The following is a 24,086-nucleotide window of genomic DNA, read 5'->3' as shown; positions in this document are numbered from 1 at the left end:
CGAACCTGACACATTGGCTTGCATCCTCCTGTTCTACTACACAGGTGCTTCGATGGCCCTTGTGTCCCCGGGGGTAGTCTTTATGGAGCTACCTACCCTGCTCGTATTTGGTGTTGCATCGTTCCTGTGCTACCGACACGTGCGGATTCCTCAGCCCGGCCGCTATCTGCAGCTGATAGCGTCGACGATTTCTACCACCGCGTGCCACTACTGTCCCGATTCCTCGCTATAAAAGCCGCCGACGTGGAAGACAATGACTCTTTGGCAGCAGCGGTAGCGAACCTGGCACATTGGCTTACATTCCCCTGTTCAACGCAGGTTAGTCCACGCGCTGTAACATTCGCGCTTAAGTTCATTTCATATTGTCTACTTTACCGCTGCTGCCACTCGAGTCCGCTTCCCTGTGTTTTCGTATCCTGTTACCATGGCAACTGTAGACACATTTGCTCATGCAATGAAGCTGTTAGCTCAGATGAAGTGTTTGTGTCATGTGGCGAACGTAAGGAGCTCTTTCACATTGGTACATGTGCTGGCTTATCGGATAAACAATATAAGAAAAAATCACAATCGGCTAAACAAAAGTGGACTTGCTCTGCATGCAGAGTCGCAGGAAAGGATAGTGAAGGCTCAAGCGGGAAGTCGTCAGCTGACGAACTAACTGATATAAGGTCGCTTTTAGCGAACATAAATCAAAAGTTGTATAAGTCCTTGCTACTCAAAAAGACTGGGCCAAGCATAGAGCGGTTGGTACAACTAATGTCTGATAAGCATTACGAGAAGTCACGATTGGCCGCGCAAGAAAAGTACACAAAAGAAATCTGGAAAAGTCTAGAACACCTTGAACAGAGCTCTCAGGCTAGTGACTATGCGATAAAGAAGTTAGAGGTGTACCTAAATGAGCTGGAATGGAGAAAGCGCAGGTTAAACCTTGAAATTCACTGTGTTGGTGCTGGTGACGATGAAAATTTGCTTGTGGAAGTGAATTCTCTTGCCATTTTGATTGATGCCCCTGTACTTAGTGAAACCGATCTTATTTCCATTCACCGCCTTCCATGCAAAGCCGGCAGCATTCCTGGTATAATTGTTCGGTATCTCAGGCAATCTGTTCGAGACCAGTGGCTGGAGAGCCGCTAAAAGCTGAGGAAAAAGAAAACCAAGGTGTTCTTTCAGGAAAACATTACCAGTTACAACTGGCCACTGCTTCGAGAGGCTAAAGACTGGACGAAAGCGAACGGGTACAAATTCGCGGACAGGAATGGAAAGATCCTGCTGCGAAAGACCGAGGGCGACTCTATGATTGTAGTGCGTCACAGATCAGACTTTCCTTCGTGAGGCTGCTCTCTTGTGAGCGCACCGAGGTTGATCTTTCCCGCCTAAAGATGGCTACTGATAGTCCCTTCTTTCCGCACGAGGTAGATAATCTTGTCTCAAATCAACATGCTGGTTCATTGAAGTGTCTTCACCTTAATGTTCATTCACTCTATAACAAAGAAACAGGTATACATGACTTCATTCATGGTTTTCATTTTTGGTTTGATGCTGTAATTCTCAGTGAAACTTGGTACAGAGATGGTCGTGACGTGCCAAAGTTCAGACCTTATCAATCGTTTAGCGTGAACCGAACAAACCGCCGCGCCGCGTTGTTTCGATATTGTTGAAAGAGCATGTAAGTTGTGAAATGCTTCCCGACTTTCGTGTTGGTTGCAAAAATTTTGAAATGCTAACAGTTCGTGTGAAGGAGTACATATTTTCTGTTCGCTACAGGCCTTGAAATGACAATTTTCTTGAGTTCCTTTCTTTCATTAACAGCTGCTGTCTTTTGCTGCAGAAAATAGCAATTACTTGCTGTCGGCTGGTGATTTTTTTGTCGACATGCTGACCACTTCTATACCAGAAAAGGCTATGTTAAATATTTTAGCTACAAATGGTTATAAAAATTTAATCCGTACGTCAACAAGGATTAAAACCGAAAGTGAAACATTGTTGGACTTGCTAATTACAAATGCTGACACTGAATGTGCTACTGCCGGGGTGATATCGCACGATCTTAGTGGTCACGTTCCAGTATTTTTCTTATTAAGAAAACACAACTTTAGAAAGAACAGGAAGCATGAGTATATAGACTCTAAAAATTTTAACACCCTTAAGGGTGTAAATGACTTGTCCCATGTGTGACACCTTTTTGGGTGTATTGATACACTACAAAGAAAGAGTGCTAAGTAATACCCCACAAAGGAAAGGGTGTGAAAGTGACGACACCTTGCCTACGGGTGTTAAATAAAAATTACCCTTGAAGTCATGGGTGGAAAAGAAACGACACCGTTCCCATATGGGTATAACACAGACACCACCCTTTCAACATGGGCGTAGCTTGGACACCACCGTTACAAAAAGGTGTTACCCTTGCAAGTGAAAATTATATTATGGGGTTTTACATGCCAAAACCACTTTATGATTACGAGGCACGCCGTAGTGGGGGGACTCCGGAAATTTCGACCCCCTGAGATTGTTTAACGTGCACCTAAATCTAAGTACGCAGGTGTTTTTGCATTTCACCCCCTTCGAAACGTGGCCGCCGTGGCCGGGATTCAATCCCGTGACCTCATGCTTAGTAGCCCAACACAATAGCCACTAAGCAACCACGGCAGGTCCCTGCCAGTATTTTAGCGTTCACTGCAGTCGTGTAGTTCTCTTACAAAATTTCCTATAGAAAGTCTATAGACAGTCTACAGACATTCGTATATGAACTCTATAGACTGTGAATCGACAATTCTTTAGATTAATCTATAGAAAATCTATCTACTTCTGGCATTACACTTTTTGTAGACTGGTCTATAAAACGTCTTGGCCTATAGACTTTCTATAGATTAATGAAAATTCACGTTTGTGGACAAGTGCCTACAAGTGCTTATACAGTTCTACTTTGGTAGACTGATGTCTGTGGAATATCTATAGGAAAATGTCTATAGACACTCTATAGACTCTATAAGCAATAATAATTTATATTTATGTAAATAAATATAAATCCTAATAATATATATATATATATATATATATATATATATATATATATATATATATATATATATATAGCAGACAAAAAATCAACCACAACATCAACTTTTTTCTATAGACCGACTATAGTATGGAAATAGACAAAAAGAAATAGAAAACGTATCAACTTTTGTCTATCGACAATCTATAAACTGGGAGTAGACAAAAATAATCAACACCTTACCAACTCTCGCCTATCGATAGTCTAAAGACCAAGAATGAACAATAAATACAGGATGTATCGACCTTTCTGTATAGGTAGTCTATAGACAAAGAATGGGCAAAAGTAAGTAAAGATTGTATTGACTTTCTTTTATAGGCGGTCTATAGAGGGGACATAGGCAAACAGAAAAAAACATCTTATCGACTGCTTTCTGCAGACCCTCTATAGAATGCGTGTAGACAAAAAGAAAAGAAATATTATCTACTCTCGCCTATACACAGTCTATAGACAAATAATGGACAAAATTAAATAGATACCAATGCCTCTCCAAGACGACGGCGGGCAGACACATCCTAGATAAATTAGGGATCCGTTACCACACACAACACGGAGACAAACGAGGCATACCGAAGGAAATAAGAACCAATCTCACGGTACCCCCCTCACCCAAGAATATGCATCCTGTGCACCACGAGGGCAGGAGAAAAAGCAGGGCGAAGGACATGGCGAAGAACTACGGAAGGAACAAGGACGCGGTCTTTGTAGACACTGCACGCTACAAACACAAACGCAGCTTTGTTGCAGCAGTACTTAATCACAACAGACAATGCTGCACAAGCTTGACTATAAACACGACACGCATCGAAACGGGGGAGGAAGCGGCTATAGCGTTAGCCATAATCCCAAACAAACGCATACTATATAATCAGCAATTCCCAGACGGCACTACGCAACTTCGCGAACGGCCGGATCTCAGCTGAGGCGCTAAATATACTGATAAAAGGCAAACCAACAAGGGAAGACCGGTGCGTCCAAATCCTATGGATACCAGCCCACACCACCTACTCAACGAGAGAGGACAACCCTAATGCGGCGGCACAGAATGTATCTCGAGGACTGACTTTTCGAGCTGCGATGAACGTAGACCCCTCGATAGGGCCCTCCGAAGTATGGGAATGGGAAGACAGATTGACCAGGTTCAGTGACATCACCAACCATTACAAGATGCAAAGATGCACTTATCCTCCACCCCATCCACAACTCACTAAATCGCAAACTGTCCAGTGGCGACAACTACAAACCAAATCCTACAAGAGCCCGATACTAATGCACGCTATTTATTCAGAAATATACACAACAGACAAATGCAAAGTGTGTGGCACCAGAGCCACGCTAAAACACATGCTATGGGAATGCCAGGAACTAATACAGGACAATGCTAGCGCAGCCTTCATCGACAGCCACCACGCGCGATGGCAGGCTTCGCAGCTCAGCTCAAACCTAGAAGACCAACTCTGGGCAGTCCAGCGGGCCAAGGAAGCCACCGAGAGGCAAGAACTCTTGGCCGTAACCTTCGCGGTTGCCCCAGCCCACTACTTCGCCTGGACACGAATCGTTCTGATTCGAAATAAACTTTTCTCACTCACTCACTCTATCGACTTTCGTCTATAGGTTGTCTATAAAGGGGAAGTAGGCGAAAAGAAACAAACACCTTATCGAATTTTTTCTATAGACCCTCTACAGAAAGCTAGTAGACAAAAAGAAATAGAAACCTTATGGGTTCTCGTCTATAGAAAGTCTATAGACAAAGAATTGATCAAAGGGAATAGAGGCTGTATCGACTTTCATCTATAGGTATTCTATAAAGGGTAAGCAGACAAAAAGAAACGAGCACCTTACCGACTTTCTTCTATAAACCATCTATAGAATGTGAGTAGACAAAACGAAATAGAAAATTTATCGACTCTTGCCTATAGGCATTCTATAGACAAAGAATAGACAAAAGTAAATAGAGACTGTATTGACGTTCGTCTATAGGCAGTCTATAGAGGGGACATAGACAAAGAGATGGAAACATCTTATCTACTTTTTTCTATCGACCGTCTATAAAATGTGAGTAGACAAAAAGAAATATAAACCTTAGCGACTTTCGTCTATAGACAGTCTGTAGACTTTGTATCAACAAATCACCCAATCTATAGAAAGAGAAGGTGGTCTATAATAAGTCTATAAACTTTCTATGCACAGTTTAAGCTCATTTTTGTAAGGGTTAATGGACCATCTAGGTATTGTAAATGCTACCTAGCCTTAGCGATGTAACTATGTTGTTCAGTATATGAGCCAGAATTGCCACATTGCTCCGCTGAAGGCCACATTGCTCCGCTGGTTGAGCATGTAGTTCTATATTTAATGTGAGACTCTCTCAGGCAAAAAATTTAAGGTTTCGCCATTGCTACAAGGCACACACCCCATGCTTTTCATCATCTTCCTCTGCAGTGACAGTACACTGCCACAAGGCAGCACAGCGTAATAACAAAGCATGCTGCACTAAGGACAGAAGGTTGTCGCGCTGCTTGGCACACCAGTACAATATAAATGCTTAACCTGCCAACGTTCAGAAGCACGGTACTCCGAAAGCAATCCCAGGCTATCCAGAGGGCCCAGGAAAGAGCGGAGCGTCACGGCGTTCTGTCCTTTACGTGGGCGCGGCCAGCGGCTACAATGGCCTCCCGTTAGGAGGTCCTGACAGTAGCTCCTCAGGATTAAATAAAAGTTCGTTGTCTGTCTGTCTGTCTGTCTGCCAACGTTCATTTATCATACTATAGCCTTGTTAATGTACACCCGTAAAATGAGGATGTACATTAGGAGGACTGGGGTGTTCCAAGGGTTTTTTCTTGTGCAACACACTTTTATGAAAAAAAGGGCGGTTAAAGGGTGTTTACAAGGGGGAAATAACCGATACATCCCTATTACTCGGATAAGGTTGTGAAAATTTTAAGAGTGTACTTTTTCAAGGTATTACTCAAACACGTCGAGATAGCTTCAGAGACGAACTACTACGGTGCGACCTTAAAAAATTTTTGAATAGATAACGTTGAAACCGCGTATGGTAAGCTTATTGATGAAGTTTCTCGAATATATAAGAGCCATTTTCCTGAAGGAAGTTCAGGCTCGGTAAAAAAGTGCGGAAGCCGTGGATAACCCCCGAATCGCTAAAACGAATTCATCATGCAAATGCGCTCTGTGACAAGTTCATCAAGACTAAGGATCCAAGTACATTAAAGGACTATAAGTCACATAGAAATAAGCTAAATAAGGAACCAGAATTGCATAGAAAGTCTTATTTTCATGCAGAATTTGAGGGTTGTTTGAACAAACCTGATATCTGATGGACAAAGCTAAATGATGTCTTAAATCGTCGGAACTCCGCTCAGTTATTACAAACTCTATTACTTGGTGGAAACGAAGTATCGGGACGTACTCTTGCAAATGTTTTAATGATTACCTTGTAACCTTTCCTGGTGGTAGTGCGTCGTCGGATATTAGTAAATTTATGCCAAACAGAAATGCATCCTCCCTCTTTCTTCCCCCCTTTACGGAGCATGATGCGAAATCAGTTTTTCTTTCACTAAAAGGTAGCTCAATTTGCGATGCAGAAGGCATGCAAGTTAACCCTATCAGGTGTGTGCTTCAGATCATTTCCCCGTACATTACCTATATTTTAATATGTATTTGTCAAGCGCTATCTTTCCTAAACGGATGCAAACAGCCAGAGTTTCGCTATTGTTCGAGGGAGGTGACGTTAATGATATTAAAAATTACAGATCCATATCTATATTACCTGTATTTTGGAAAGGGCTAGAAAAACTAATAATAATGCAGGTTTCAAAAGTTTTTGACAAGCACAGCCTAATTTCTCCAGCCCAGCACGGATTTAGAAAACGACGGTCTACGGAATTGCCACTACTCCATCAAAAGGAATTTATTTTATCGCAATTTGAAATTAAGAACATTGTCCTTGGAATTTATATTGATTTTACTAAAGCATTTGATTGAATCCTTCACTCTGTTCTTCTTGGTAAGCTTGAAACCTATACTATTGGAGGGCACTGTGTAAGCTTTATAAAATATTATCTTGATAATCCCTATCAATATGTTGAAATCAACAATAGCCGCTCAAATTGAAAATATATCACCAGAGGCGTTCCTCAGGGTAGTATTCTTAGCCCGTTCATGTTTATCGCTTATATAAATGAACCTAGTAAATATATATAAAAATGTGAAATACGTAATGTACGCAGGCGATGCCTGTATATTTTTTCGTCACCTGACTCTAGTAGCCTTCAGAATAAAGCTAATACTGCTCTCAAAATTCTTCAAGTATGGTCAAAACAAAACTCTCTACAAATTAATATAAACAAGACAAAAGCACTAATCTTGAGGCCCAAGTCTAAGCAAATAATCAGTTCCGTCAACCTCGTTTATGACGATGTAAACATACAAATTGTAGATAGCTTTAAATACTTGGAGTTATTTTCACACAAAATACACTTTAGGACATGCACATAGAATCGATATCGGGTAAATTATCTCACGTAGTTGGCATGATTGTGCGACTGAGACCTCTTTTAGCTTACAGAATCAAAGTTCTTTTTTATAACATCCTATTTTTTTCTACACTTTATTACTGTCTGCTCGTGTGGAGTACCACGCCACGTACGAATCTATAGAAGATGCATATACTTCAGCAAAAATTTGTGCCAACACTATTTAACTTACCTTGCAATATCCACACATCAGGCTTTTTTCCTGCCCACGTTTAACCTTTACAACTACAAGTTATGCCAAGCTTTCAACCGGGAGATAAAAAAGATTTTAAGTTTGTTCATGAGTTATCTAATCTCACTAGGAACACACATTCTTACGTCACAAGGTGTACGGCACAGTGGAAGGTGGTCATTCGAAGAGCCAATTATTCTACACAAGAGGTATCATGCACACTACCAACACCTTTAAATTGGTTTCAGAAATCAAGTCTTGGTATTTATATATCTGATGTACGAGCTTTACGAGCACATTTTGTCACTCATTCTCTCTTAAATAATTGAAGAGCGTTTTTCCCGCAATTCGTGTTATTGCGCATATTTTTGTGCATACTTCACATGTAGTCAATTCCTATGTATATATATATTGCCTGTTCAATCGCTGTTTGCCTTGTAAGGGAGGCTGCGGGTTCTAGTCAGTCGCTTGCGTCTAAAGCGAATTTTACCCGCAGTCTACTCCATCACTGGTAGATATAAAGAAGTTAATAATCTGTACAAATGCATCAGCACAAACAACAGATGGGACCCAGATATCATGATCGGGAACGTTATATTCTACCTCGCCATAACGCGTGGAGTACGGTTTCAATCCCATGAACACGAGCTCACAAGCTGGGACATCTTCAAGCACTTATTTGAGAAGCGCTTGGATCGGCAGCTCGCTGCCACGAAGGAATAATCTACTCGCGTGCAGACGCCAGTGAAGCCTTGTGTACTTATACAGGATGTTTCTGCGAATACTTCTAAAATCTTTAAGAGCTGCCTGTGGCAAATATGACAATTCTAGTTCATGAGCTAGTCTAGGCGAAGCGGCGGACAATACTTGCAGAAAAGATTAAGAAGCAAAATCGACTTATCAATAAACATTCACTAAATAAGTTTTTAACTAATTACACAATGGCGCATATTGCAATTTACAAATTCTAGCCGTGGAGTTCGCAAGGCGGATCCACTTGGAACGAATTTTCAAGATGACACCAGTTTCGATATATAATTTGACTATATATTTGACTTTTCAATCGCAATCAATATGATTTCAATCGCGCTTCGCAGTAAAAGGCGCGGCTATCGCCTCCAAAGCCGGGGTAGAAGAAGAGCGCTCGCATGCAGGTAGCGGGAGAATGGAACACGCTAGCGCGCTTAACCTTAGCGGTCGCGGCGACGGCCGCTCCCGAGATTCCACTGCACCATGGCTGGCTGGCCTAAATAAACTGTGGCTGCGACGGCTACCTCTTTACTCGCCGCCTCCCACAAAGGTACTTCGGTGGGCCTCAATAACCTAGGGAACAACTTAAAATTCACATGTAAGAGGACAGTGCTTTCCTGAACTGTCCTGAATTTTGAGCCCATTGCAGTCTTGAGTTCATGTTTCTGGAAAGCTGTACTTTTTTCATGTCGACATCAGTGTGAAAGCCTAAATTCCTTGATTACGTGACGTAGATATCATTGTATCTTGGAATGCGGGTGGCTTCGGCACACAGGCTGTATATGGCAACACAGAAGAACATAATATGGACGAGAACTGAATACTTTTTTTGATTACGCACAAGCTAGCGTTTCTTCGAAAAAGAAACAGATAACAGCCTGACCTACACGATATATTGAATAAGCGGCAACCTACTCAATGCCAGGAGAACCACTTGCAAGATATTGAGTCAATACATTGTACTCACTGGCTAGCCATGCTGACAGACAACCCAAGGAAAGTATGCAGGAATTTTTTTACGTATACCCTAGTTCATTCTGTTTTTTATGGCACTTGTATCTGCCACGAACCTTTCTTTCAGCTGAAATAAAAAGCTACAAGCTACATAGATGACGACTTGCAAGCTATATATATATGCATATATATATATATATATATATATATATATATATATAGTAGGAAAAGAATACTTCAGGCTACCTTTGAAACGTAAAGAACCTGAGTGGTGCTACAAGGTAAACAGAACAAGTATTTAATTTCAACAGTTTCGGTCGGTGGACCGATCTTCATCAGGGTTTACAAAGCGAATGGCAGCTGGGCCCTGGTAGTGAGGGCACCAGACCGGGTGCCCGGTCGTTCTCAAGCACATCAACGGAGAGGGACAGTTGTGACAGTGATTGACTTTCGGCGCTTTGGCAGATTTACAGTTGTCTTTGGCAACTATGCAGGGCAAAAGGAAGGCGGAGTCCCATGTATGTAGATCAAGGAGGTCAGTGAAAAAATAAGGAATAAAGAAAAGAAAAAGAAAAAAGCACACAGGAGGAGGGAGACGTAAGTCGGAGAGTCAAGGGGGCGGGAAGTAGCGGCAGCTAGGTTCCCGTCGACCCGAGGCAAGGAGGGAGAAAACGGTCGCTGCGCAGCACCAGTGCGCGTGCTGCCATTGTAGCGGGAGAGAGGACAAGCTGAATTGGGCGGCGGGGGGCACAATAGAGAAGGGGCCCAGAAGGAAGACAGAAGAGCGGCAACTTGTGGGAAGAAGCACAGTGTCAGAGCACACATATACAAGGCACGGCCCGTTCCGGCAACTCTGTGGTCCACCTAAGGTGCGAAAAAAATATATCGTTCCAAAAAGAATATATGCGTGGGATTCGCAAAGCAAGTGCGCCCCTGGACTTAGGTTTAGGGTGCCCAGTTAAATAGCCTCCTGGACCAGAAGGAGTCTATTTTAGATTTCGTTTTTTCCTCACTAGGAAAGCTTCGCAGTGAGGCTCAACGGCGAATATATCAGCAACGTTCAGTTTGCAGATGACATTGTCCCGCTCTACACGACCGGGGACGAATCGCAACAAACGATTGCCTTAACCGAGAAAGTTTAAGAGTGAGGTTAGAGACTAATATGAAGAAGATAAAGATCATGTTCAGTAGCCTGGCAAGCAAACAAAACTTAGGATCATCACTCAGCCTCTAGAGTCTATGAAGGAGTAGGTTTATCTTGGCCATTTACTCACACGGGCCCTGATCATCAGAAGGAAATTTACAGAAGAATAAAATTAGGTTGCTTTGCATTCGGCAGACATTGTCAGATCCTGACTGAAAGGTTACCACTATAACAGGAAAAAAAAGCTTTACAATCAAATGCATTATACCTGCGTTAACATGAGGGGCAGAAACTTGGAGGTTGACAAGGAAGCTCTAGAACATGTTAGGAACCTCGCAAATAGCGATGGACCGAAGAATCTTAGGAAGAGATTGGTGTGAATCAGAGCAAACGGGATTAACCGGTATTCTAGTTGACATAAGAGAAAAAAAATGGCGCTGGGCAAGAAATATAATGCGTAGGATAGATGACCGGCGAGCCAATAAAGTTACAGAATGGGTGCCAAAAGAAAGGAATAGCAGCCGAGGACGGCAGAAAAGTAGGGTGGGTTGTGAAATTAGGAAATTCGCGGGCGCAAGTTAGAATCAGTTGGTGCAGGACAAGGGTAAATATAGATCACAGGGAGAAGCCTTCGAACTGCAGTGGACAAAAATACGCTTATGATGATGACGAATCTTGCGACGAGATACGGTACAATCAAGTTCAAAAAGAAAAATGTGTAAGGAGATGGCGAGTTGGGTTAGTTGATTGACGTTCATGGGACGTATTCTGAAACGTTCGCCGCGGCGAAAGTTTCGCACTGGCCACGCCTCCGCCGTTGCGGCGCGCTCTGAATGGCTGCTTTGACAAAACCGGAAATTCAGGTGGCGCAAGTGAATTTCCGGTTTTGTGAAAGCAGCCATTCAGCGCGCGCCGCAACGGCGGAGGCGTGGCCAGTGCGAAACTTTCGCCGCGGCGAACGTTTCAGAATACGTCCCCATGTTTGACATTAGATTGCAGCGCACATAAGATGGCGATACAGACAAGTAAGTACATAGGAGGCGCTTGACAGGACCAAGCGCCGTCTTGTCTACTTCCCTATCTGTGTTGCCGTCTTATGTCTGCTTCAATCTAATGTCAAACATGCAGAAAGAAATGTGGCGTAGGTTTGCAAAATTATTGCGCAGCCTTTCGACCGTCTATGAACGCGTGAATGCAACACATGCGACCGCTTCCAGCAAAAAAAAAAAGAAATGTCGGCGTGAAGGCAGAACTTTTACCAAGATGGGGAAGCTTGAACCTACATTGACAAATATATGCTAACGTGGTTGCTCTTCGCTGTAACTGCTGGGGGGGGGGGGGATACCAGCTGTCATCACACGTTCCCTCATGGAATCGCCGTGCGCATTCAATCCGTTTCTGTGGATTTAACTGGAACTGATATTTTCCGACATATTCCGCCTTCCACACGTCCGCCACTGTCTGCCCATGCGAAACTAGGCGGTTTAAGTGTAATACCCATGTTACATGGTGCACTTAGCCATGGTTAACTTTAATGGTGGTTGCTCACTTAACCGAGGTTAAGCTCAACCACACTCTTCCGGATTTACACCTGCCTTAATATTAATAATTCACAGTGGTGCTGAATAAGGCACACAACTAGTTTAAATTTCTACTGGAATTCCAACACACTGTGGTGCAATAATAAGAAACCAAAGTCCTAAATTATCGCACGTCTTGACAGCAGATCAGTACGCCATGAACAGCACGTGCACCGCATGTGCCACAGGGCAGGCCTGGCAATGGTCAGGTCTTTAGGCATCTTTTGTATTGAAGCGGTCGACGTGGCTAGCGCCTCTGCGCAGAACGCTGCAGAAGACGCATCGTCCCATACTGACTGCAGGTTTTCATGCACATAATTCGTCATACGGGTCGTTTAAACTATGCCACACACATAAGATAGTTGGTGTACACAGTTACCGGTATCACTCGCTCATATTGTCGATATTCGGTTGTGCTTCTTCTTTTTTTTTTTTTTTGTAACGTCCTTCGTCGGCGGGAACATGGCAGTTGAGCGTTACATAATTTAGGGGTTCAGAGGCAAACATTCCCAGTAGTTCAGCACTGAACAGCCATATTATTTTTCCAAATGATTATTATAGCCTCAGTAGTAGCGTCAAATCAGTTCACAAGGTTTTAAAACTCCTCCGAAGGATACAAAATGTTGACGCAGCATCCGCCATCTTGACCGTACGCGAAACGTCGAGTACTCTAAATCGAGGTCGCCAAGCATAGTCTGTAGCCAACTGCGATTAGCAGATTAGCTGCCATTTCTCCTTCTGTGTAACTGCGCTAGCCGTGTTTAGAGATAATATTTACCATGATTACCTTCTCACGAGGGTAGAAATTCGCCATTTGTCTTAACCGCCTTGTCTCCCTATTGGTGTTTTGTATGTCTCGCCGCTTCCGGTACACTGATTTGCGCCTCTCTTTGCTTCAATATCTACCCGCCGTGGTTGCTCAGTGGCTATGGTGTTAGGCTGCTGAGCACCAGGTCGCGGGATCGAATCCTGGCCATGGCGGCCGCATTTCGATGGGGGCGAAATACGAAAACACTCGTGTACTTAGATTTAGGTGCACGTTAAAGAACCCCTGGTGGTCGAAATTTGGAGTCCCCCACTACGGCGTGCCTCATAATCAGAAGGTGGTTTTGGCACGTAAAACACCACAATTTTTTTCTCGTCCAGGTGAGGAAGGATTACGGGAAATGTTTTCGTAGTAACAATGTGTTTCTTGTGGTGCTGCCGTGCCCATGGCAAATGTGTTCTATTGTTGCCGAGTATGGTGTTTCCTTAAGAAATTTATTACTCTTGTCTGGAGACATAGAAAGTAGTCCTGGTCCTACTATGCAAGAAGTCATGAACGAAATACGCAAAATGGCTGCAGATCTTAACGACATTAAAAGCGAGAACAAGGCGGCTTCTGAATCCTTAGCAACCATTCACGCCAAACTGGATTGACTGTCGCACATCGAGGGTAGGGTAGGTGACGTAGAAGACAAAATTATACGATTGGAACGAACCGTGACTAACCTAGCACGGCAGGTTGACGACCTCGAAAACAGAAGTAGGCGATCGAATCTAATAGTTTACCGAATAAAGGAAGAACAAGAGGAGACTGTCGAGCGCCTTGAAAATGAAATATGTGTGAAACTCATTCAAAATAAACTTGGTGTCACTATTTCTGGAATAGAGAGGATCCACCGCCTTGGGGCCAAAAAAGAAAACAAGACATGTCCTGTCATTTTTAAGCTGCTTGATTCCAGAGATAAAACAAAAATATTGAAGAACTGCACCAAACTAAAAGGTACCACCATATCAGTCAGCGAAGATTTCTCGTTAAGGGTGCGTAATATTAGGAAACAACTATGGGATAGCTGCAAGACCAATCGAGAAAATAAGGATAAAGTCAAATTGATGTTTGATAAAATTAAGGTTAATGATGACGTGTTCGTTTGGGACGAAGAAAGTGGTGACAAAGTAGCATTAAACAGAAAAAAGCAGAACTTTGCAAAAAACGGGAACAGCCTGACCAACAAGAAAAGCTAACTATAGTGAACATTAATTCCAGAAGCGTTGTAAACAAAACCGAAGAATTAGAAGCATTTCTTCTGGAGCACTCTCCGCAAATAGTCACAATCAGTGAAACATGGCTGTCGTCACGAATTCCGAGCAACAGTATCTTTCCACCCGGCTATATTGTCCTGCGTAAAGATAGATGCACCCGGGGGGGTGGTGTTGCAATTTTGGTGAGAGACGAGATTCCAACGATGCCCATGCCTGACGTGCATGGTATAGAAGCACTGTGGTGTAAGATTACTGTCGGTCAATTTGTATTCTTCGTCGGAACTATGTACCGGCCCCCAAACGCCGATTACAGTATACTTCACGCACTGGCTGATTACATGCAACGTCATCTTCAGGATACTCATAAAATTATACTCACGGGTGACTATAACCTACCCTCAATAGACTGGACAACGCTCGAGGGTGGGACTGCCGATCCGTCCTGCGCAGAAGCACTGCTGGAAATTGCCTTTAACTTTAGCCTTAAGCAGATTATACATGCACCAACACGTGTAACCACGAAAACCAGCAATATATTAGACCTCACCTTCTTAAGCGACAATATTCCCGATAACGCAATCTCTTGGGAAACAGTCAATGGCATTGCAGATCACAAAGCAACCATATGTTCATTAACAATACACAACCGGCCGCGAGCGCGAAAGAAAAAGACTCAAATATACGACTGGACAAATGCCGATGACGTTGGTGTTCTTGACTTCCTAGAAGAATCTTACCCAGAATTCCTTCGTTGTTTCCACGATGGAAGCATGCCAACTGATAACCTATGGGTGCTTTTCAGGGCCAATGTTGATCACTGTCTCAGAAAATTCATTCCTAAGAAAATAAAAACCGTACGCAAAACGAACCCATGGATATCAAGAGAGATTATACATTTAAAACGAAGAATTGCAAGACTCAGAAAACTTAGAAACAAAAGAACTTCTTTCATCAATTGTACAAGAAAAATTAGCGAACTTTCTCACGCGTTGAAGACAGCAGCGAAAACTGCCAAACAAAAGTACTTAGATGAAACCTTAAATAACTTCATTAAAAAATCCCCTCATAAATTTTGGCGCTATCTCAAATCTAGGGTTCCGAAGAAGAGTAACTTATTGCCAACAGAAGCCTTAACCAAGGCTACCCAATTTAATCAATTTTTCAAATCAGTTTTCACAGTAGACAATAACACTATCCCAGACAAGATCGCACAGAGAAGTGACATAGGTGAAGTACCATGTGAGCTAAATATAACGGAAGCGGGAATTCTTTCTTTATTACTTAATCTTGATATAAAAACTTCCAGCGGCCCAGATAACATTCCAAATACATTTCTCAGAAGGTACGCTGAATGGGTTTCCAAATACTTATTGCTAATTTTTACAAAATCATTGAAAACTTCTGAGGTTCCTCAAGAATGGAAAATTGCAAAAATTATTCCGATACATAAATCAGGTGACGCTACAAATCCCTCCAACTTCCGTCCTATTTCACTCACTTGTACAGCAGGGAAAATGTTTGAGCATTTAATATTAAAACACATCGTAACTTTTGTTGAAAGTCATTCTCTAATTAACCCTAACCAACATGGATTTAGGAGTGGTTTGTCTACAACAACTCAATTAATAGAGACTATTCATGACCTAGCATTAACAATCGATAAGCAAGGCCAGGTAGACATAATTTTTCTAGACCTATCAAAAGCTTTTGATCGGGTATCGCATCCAAAACTAATCCACAAGCTGCAAGGAATTCTGGGACACGGTATTCTTACAAAATGGTTAAAAGAATATTTGTCAGGACGTCAACAATTCGTTCATTTCGAAGGCCAATCCTGAGACTACGTTGAAGTTTTATCCGGTGTGCCCCAGGGCACAGTTTTAGCTCCCATTCTCTTCCTTCTTTTTATTAACGACATCGCAAATGGCATTGACGCAACGGTACGCATGTTCGCAGATGACTGCATTATTTATAAACAAATACAGACCAAGGATGATCAGGTTGTTCTGAATGACGCACTTAAAAATATAACAAAATGGTGTCAAGACTGGCAGATGACGCTAAATGCAGAAAAAACTGTCTGCATGACAGTAACGAGAAAGAAAGAACCACTAACCTTTCCATACGAAATTCAACAAAGAGAACTAAATAGGGTAGAAGAATACAAGCATTTAGGTATAATTATTTCTTCTGATCTAAAATGGAACAAACACGTGTCATACGTGGCAACAAAATCTCTCTCAGCGCTTTTTTCCCTCAAACGGTCCCTCAGATATGATTCACCCAACACCAAACTACTTGCGTACACGTCACTCATTCGCTCCGTTATAGAATACGGCGCCATATGCTGGTTTCCATACACTAAATGTGCCATAGCGAAGTTAGAGAACGTACAAAGAAAAGCACTAAGATTCATTTATAATAAATACCGTCGTCAAGATTCCCCAACTGAACTTCTACGCTTAGCCGGACTCCCTACAATTAGCGATCGTGCTAGATATCTCCGACTAAAATTCCTGTTTATTCTCCAGAGCAATGCCCTAAAAATAGACAAAAATAAGTTTTTAGTACACTCTAACACCAGAATTACAAGAACGAAACACAATAAACAATTATCTGAGTATAGGTTTCACAATGACACTTTCAGGTATTCATACGTCCCGCAAGCTATCAGAGAATGGAATATGTTACCACAAGAAGTTGTCGATTGTACAACCCTCGATTCTTTCTTGTCCAAGCTGTCTAACCATATCTTTGTTGCTACATGATGAAATGTGGTTTTTACATTATGTTCTATTATCACCATGAATGTGCATTGTCTATATCGCTGTACGTGAGTATGTATAAGCTTGTTTTCAAACCAAAGCCAAGGCCTCTTGTAAAGGATTATCATTGAACCCTGTGTGAATGATGTATTTTCCCTTTTATGAATGTACCCTTTCCTGCCAAAGCCTTCTTTAAGGCTAGCAGTATGTACCAAATAAATAAATAAATAAATAAATAAATTTAATTTTAATTTTTTGCTTCAATATCGTGGGGCAGTGACAGTCCATAACTGTCTTTCTTTATTTCGAGAAGGAGGAGGGTGGAGGGGGTGCATGTGCTTCCCTCGTCACCAGCAGTCTCAAATTAAGAAGAGTGAAAATCTTTGTTGTACAATATATCAGGAATAACACCATAGAATGTTCGGCAACAAGAGCTACCAAATACAAACAGTCCAAATATTTTTAATAATATCTGCGAGCGTTCATCGTCACCTATCTCAATGCCTTATAATGGCGCGCAACGGCGATATAGGCGATAATACGCCGACACACGGAAAAGCTTCTTCATTGCAAAGCTTCTCTGGTATGCTCTTCCATTGAGGAGTATGCACGCCCTCTGGGTGCTATCCGTGAGACGCCATTCTTCACAGGAATTCCCGGCTGCATGTACATCGCTGGTGCTGATAATGCCCTCCTTTTTTTGTTTTTCTTTCCTATTGCATGTATCAAGTGATACAAAAACAAGGAAAGCGCCATCACAGCTACCATATTTCACTCGCTCACGTGTTCGTCACACCTTTCTTGCAATGGCGAATGAACGGATAACTCCAACAAAGCTTGTGCTCTCCTAAACCTGATGGCGCAGTTGGTGATGCTTGGACTGAGGTGTTCATTGCGCGCTTACGAAAGCTATCGCCAATCTCCCCACTTCTCGCTGTTTTAAGACGCTCACGAACACAGGGCCTGCGCTCAAGTAATAATATCAGATGCTGCCTGATTGCTAGCGTGTTTCCTGCTGCCTTAGCTCTGATATCCTTTCTTCATACAATATGCTCGTGATTTTATTGCCTGCGTAATATGTAATGCCCTCGACAGCCACCTGTAGGTAATTTTTTTGCATAGATGTAGTTCTCTCGTTTGGTGGTTACGCTTTCTACCAATTCCGACAATAATTGTATAAACATTCGATAACCTGCATGGTAGCTTACAGGGCTTTGGCGCTGTGATGAAAAGCAGGTCACAGGATGAAACTGCGACCTCGGCAGCCGCATTTCGATGGATGGGAAATGCATAAACACTCGTGTGCGTTGTATTGTGTGCACGTTGAAGGTCGACAGGTGGTAAAATTTATTCATGAGGCCTGAACTACAGCGCACCTCACAATCAAATCGCATTTTTGGTACGTAAGTGCCAAGAATAAAAAAAACATCGCTGCGGATCTCCGCTGTTGCCACTGAGACCTCCTGCGGCGTGCTCTCACGTCTGAAACCAGTAGGAGTGGCACAGCCGGTCAGACCAGCTATACACCAGTTTTGGAGGTTCACGCACAGCCCTGTGGGTGCGAGAGCCAGGCGATATTGCTTTGGTAGCTTTTTGTCCTCTGCGCCAAGCGTCGGAAGACACGTGATGTGCGGAGTTTTGCAGGCTTGGTATAGTTGAAATTGGGAAAGGTGCCCAGTAGGAAACGATCAGTTTAAGACAAGCACGCATGCTTCCCATTGCTATACCTCCTGGTGGTTGTGAGGCAGGCCTTGCGGTCATCCAGACACGTATTAATATTCGTCTATCACCGCAGCACACCACAGCTAGTCAACTAGCACATTAATATTACGACAAGTTATATTAGACTTAAGCCCGAAAATATTATTTTGAGTGTTTGTTATTTCTTTTCTACTGCGGTCAGTTCGTCGCCCCATTCAGCGGAACTGCTATTTCTGTCAGAGTGTCACTTTCAGAAATTCGCATGCGGCTGTAGTAACAATTTTCGAAAAATTGCATGCCATACAAACTACAGTCACAAATGAAGCGGTCGGCTACAAAATGTGACCGTAATATGGGTGGTCATAAAAACGAAGTAATTCGGTTGCGGTTTTGACTCTTGACAGTGACCGAATGGACGGGGAAAAATACCTCTTTGTTCAATAAATATGTGTATCCTACCCTGATAAAAAATTTTGTGTAAGAATATGTGTCAAATTTGTGTTTCGGCAATACTTCTGGATTGCGTAACTGGCCTGTTTGTTTCTTATTGCGCTGAATACAGCTATACTGAAACGTTAAAAAACTGCTGGCGCTCACTTACCATGACGTAATAGTAATGTGTGATAGAGATTCGATGATCAAAAGCAATAGACGGGTCAGAAAGACGACGCACAGTTAAACTTCAAGTAAGGAAGTAGATTAGGTTTCGTGGCAAGGCCTTGTTCGACGTGCGCCCAATGCTCCGTCTGTGAATGTTCTCGCTCTGTGATCCCACTGTTTCCATTCGAATGTGCTGGCCGCGGTACAAAATTTAATTCATTGACACGTGACGAGATTGCGCACGCTAGATCAAGTCTGGCTGTCTTCCGCTTGAGTGCGCAATGGCTAGTTTATCAACTATCGCCATGTTTACAAAAAGATGTGAGCATATTTATAGACTTTCGACTCACAACAAAGTCTGCTCTAGTATCAACCTCCGATTTGAGTAGTGGAAGTGTGTTAAACTAATTCGCTTCGTTTTCACCTTCTTGATTCCCCTCAGCGGTGTGTTACCATTTAATCACAACGTTCAATTTGAAGCAGTGGCATACTGAGAAAATTACGTTAAGTTTGTAGGAAAGTGTTTTCTACGCTCCCTAAATAGGTCCCGCAGTCACTTTGGGGCTGGCTATTCGTCGAAAGTTGTATTTGAGCGCCGCATCAACTTTGCATACAACAGCGCACTCAGCTATAATTAAACCGTTTTTGCTGACTGGTGCATATTATTTTAAATGCCCAATGCGGCGCCTTAAAATTGTCTACGTGGAGATCTTTTCTGGAACCCATAAAGGGTTGAACATTGTTGTAGCCATTGAAGTTTTGCAGGTATCTTACCTAAGGAGCGTATAATACCTACCTGCCTATACGACATCATTAGGGGCATTTTAAAGGATCTGCGCATGTTTGCAGTAATAGACACGCACCTTAAACAAAACATAACTGTTTTGCATCTAAGCTAGATCATACAAACGTTGGCCGTGGGGCTAAAATTGAGGCAGGATAAAATATGGTAGACAGAAAAACTTGTCAGAAAAGTGTGGGATGAGCTGCAGTAACAATATGCACCTCCAACGCAGTTGGCAATGCAATAAAATATCAAGATGGAATAAACTCGTAGCGATTGTTCTTGTGCGCAAAGGCAGAAAATATGGAAACGATATGTTGTGTAGCTGCGAGTTCTGAATGTCCAATAGGTAAGAGGCGTTGAAATGTCACGCAAGCTTAAGAACAATGTACCGGTTGGGGGAACAAACGCAGTTCTAGAGTAACTTATAACACCAGCCTACAGAACTCTTTCGGCGCCGGTTCTAGAAGTAACCATTGTTAAAAGACGACGCTTGAAGAACAGTCCTGTGTAAACATGTGTGACTCATTTGGTAAAAAAAAATGAATTTACAGCTGACCTAAGTTGTCTTAACACAGAAAAAGGACGGTTTTCTCAACTCCACTTGTGTATTGTGGGGTTTGAATTCAAATATTGTAGCGGTCAATTTTGCATGCCGTTAAGATGGCGCTAATAACGCTTCGCAAGGCAATGAGCTCGTTCAGAAGCACTACATTTGCCGTGTAGAGTGGCACCGGGCTATTATATACATTGTCTTTTCTTGCCGACTGCTGCAAAAATGTCGCAAGGCAGGTAACCATAATTAAAAAAGGGGTTCGCAGGAAGCGCTGAGGTTACGTTGTAACTATAGGATACATATAAAGTATACACTGGGATCCCAGTTCGAAAGTATAGTCAACAAATGCAAGACATTTCTCTAGCTCAGGTTTTCTGTAGTCAGTAGATGAATAAAAATCGATAGGAATTAGCTTGCTCTCAGGGTTTATTAGTGGCATTTTAGTAATAAAATTACATCAAAAAGTTATCATTTGAAAAGTTTTGCTAACGGATGCGGACAAGAACATTGCCTACCAACTAGAGGCTAACTGCTTCGCTGTAAAAAGTATGCCTTTAGATAGGACGATAGTTTTGGTAACCACATAGGCATAACGATTGGTGTTTGCGTATGGCGGCAGTTACTCCTTATCATTAGCATGTTGTTTGTAATAAAATGATAATAAAAAAAAACGAAAAGGAAGCGCAGTGCATTTGCTCACAAAATGTTCGTGCACAAAAAGAGGTATGTCGACACAGTATGAATGCTTTTCCAACAATATTGTTCCCAGAAACGTAAGTTCACCGTAGATAAATGAACTTAATATGACGTCTCTGTCGAGTTGCAGAATGGTAGCATAACATCGGAGTACTAGGACACAGGAGCCGCAAAAGCACCAGAACGCAAGCGTACGTGGAAGCAAGAATATATGCAATTTCAAAAGAACAAGAACGACAATAAACCAGCAAGAAGAAAAAAGTATAAGATTAACACAGGGATTATTCACCTTAACTTATAAGCACACTTTAACTATTGCCTATCAGCAAACCCCCACACAAGGCGAACATGGTACAAGTATTTCGGCATCAGTCTACTAAACAGGTGAACTAAAAGAGACTCCTTAGTGGAGGCTAAATTATTACTAGAGGAATGGGAGTCACTCACAGTAATTCTATTAGCGTGCTGTGTGCCTTCGTTTTTCAGCGCATAGCCAATTGCCAGAAATTCAGTTGTAAAGATTGGTGTATGGTTAAACAAGGGCATTGGCAAAATTCAAGCAAGCTCAGCAGAAAAATACAGCGGAGCCACTGCACATGCCGAAAATTAAGGGACGCGAAGCTTTAGAGAACGCGTTCCCAAATGTTTTGCAACCAACGGCGACACGTACAATGTTATTTATTTTAAGGCTATACAATGGGTAATCCAAATTTTATTTTTCCGCACCACGTCGCTATAATGCTACGCTTAAATTTAATTATAGATCTCTTGGATGCTATTTGTGGTGCTTATGCCCAAAAATGTCGCAAGGATGGAGACGATGCGCGATGCTTGTAGATGAAACGGTGGTGTTGACAGGTGTGTGGACAGAAAAGTCCGTCACGTGTGAAGCAACATTTACGGATTCTCCACATTTTATGTTAAACTGAGACATACCAGTTCTCGACGATTGGCCCAGAACGGGCACACCCGCCGTGGAACGTACGGAATTGGTTAACCAAAGGAAATATGTTAAACGAATATTGATCAATAATTGACATAGCAATTTGTTTAGCAGATCGTTGTTGTGTTGTTAGCTGTGAGCCGATAATATATGTTCAGGTTTGATGTACGAAGTTATTTTCTGTGATGCAGAACAGACGTGCGCACACTTAGACTGCCTGCAGTAGTTATAACAAAATAACTACAGGTACATTTATTCGGTGCATATAGAACTTTTATATATGTATCGGCAATTATATTCGCCAAGAGGCCGACAAACCCAGCAGCGTCCAACAGCCAGGCTGCCACAGCAAACTTGTGGAAGTTGGCAAGAGAAGCTTCGCTTGCAAATCTACAGCTCCAACCTTTCTTTTTTTTTTCAAATTGGGTTTCATCCTTGGCAAACACAAGTCTGATGAAAAATAATTATTGTGACATCGCAGGGTGTCACTAAAAATACCCAATAGAATGGAAAAGGCGTTCTTCAATCAATCAATTTTATTATTATTAGGCATTATTACAACTAAAAAGGAAATGTAATACAGAAGGAGGTCCCAAAGTTAGAACTTTCAGGGGGACCTCCTGCTATAACATGTATAAAAATACAGAATATAGGATTAGCAACGAAGGTAAGAACTGCGTGAACAATAGAATCAACATATTAGAAGTAAATAATCAAACATCTGGTATTTGAAGATTACACAGAAATTAGCAAGAATAATTCTATATTGAAATGCACATGAAAGTACGAGCATTACAGTAATTTAACAGGAGTGTAATAATTATGTAACAACCGTGCGCAATCCAACAATGCAACAAAGCTAATTTACAAACGGCTAATAATCTATAACCATAAAACGAGAAAAACAGTAAAACATGGCTACACAGTAATGAATGTATACACACACACACTAATACATACACATATACACACATATTTATACATACACATATATTTATATATATGTATATACTTATACATACACGTACACATATAAACATGTATGCACTTGTGTATTATTCAGGTAAGGTATGTTGTTAGTAAGAATTATTTTAGAAGCCGCCGGAAACATTGTAGTTAAAAGCATGATTGAATATTTGATGACAGTGAATTCCACAACGAAATTGCACAAAAGAAGGCTGTCATTTTATCGTAGTTAGTGTTGACTTTGGGAAGCAAGGGATTATTAGTTTCAGAAAACCGCGTGTTATTTGTTTTGAAAAGATGCGTTGGGGAAAGCAACTCAGTTGAAATGTCACCGTTTCTACTTCTATACAATATAAGACCTAGTTTGAGTTCAAATGAGCAGGTTAAGGGTATAATTTCAAGAGTGCAAAAAATGGGTGCTGCTGATTTGATGTATGAACGATGGGCAATTATTCGGACAGCCCTGTTCTTAAGGTGAATGAGGGATGTGAAGTGTGCTGGGTATGTGTTGCCCCACGATGAAATGCAGAAAGTAAGGTGACTGTTAATGAAAGCGTAGTAATTTAAAATATGTTCCTGAAAACAGTGTCTTGTTCGAATGAGCACGTGGATGCCAAAAGCAGTCTTCTCAGTGACAGAGTTTACGTGAATGTTATACTTAAGTTCGGGGTCTAATGTAACTCTAGAAACGTAATAAAATAGATGGGGTAATGACGTAGTTATCAATGCATACTTTAGGTTTCTTGTAGGCGTTTTGGGGACGAGCGAAATACCATAAACTTTGTTTTAACAGTGTTTCCGGTTAGCAAGTTATTTTGACACGAAGAAACAGGATTTGCGAGATC

At 41.9% G+C, this 24,086-nt stretch overlaps 1 long non-coding RNA gene across 4 annotated transcripts in view; it reads left to right on the top strand.

Moving 5' to 3' along the window:
• The window catches only part of LOC129386737 (uncharacterized), a 62,260-nt gene that overhangs the window by 13,272 nt on the left and 24,902 nt on the right, over window positions 1-24,086 (top strand). For all 4 annotated transcript variants that reach the window (XR_008614043.2, XR_008614041.1, XR_008614042.1 and 1 more), the window contains one exon: window positions 45-318. This is a non-coding gene — a long non-coding RNA (uncharacterized lncRNA). The remainder of the gene's footprint in view (window positions 1-44; window positions 319-24,086) is intronic.

This window comes from Dermacentor andersoni, chromosome 8 (assembly GCF_023375885.2).
Source record: "Dermacentor andersoni chromosome 8, qqDerAnde1_hic_scaffold, whole genome shotgun sequence".
NCBI classification, from domain to species: domain Eukaryota; kingdom Metazoa; phylum Arthropoda; class Arachnida; order Ixodida; family Ixodidae; genus Dermacentor; species Dermacentor andersoni.
This window is presented reverse-complemented; position numbering and strand designations above follow the sequence as displayed.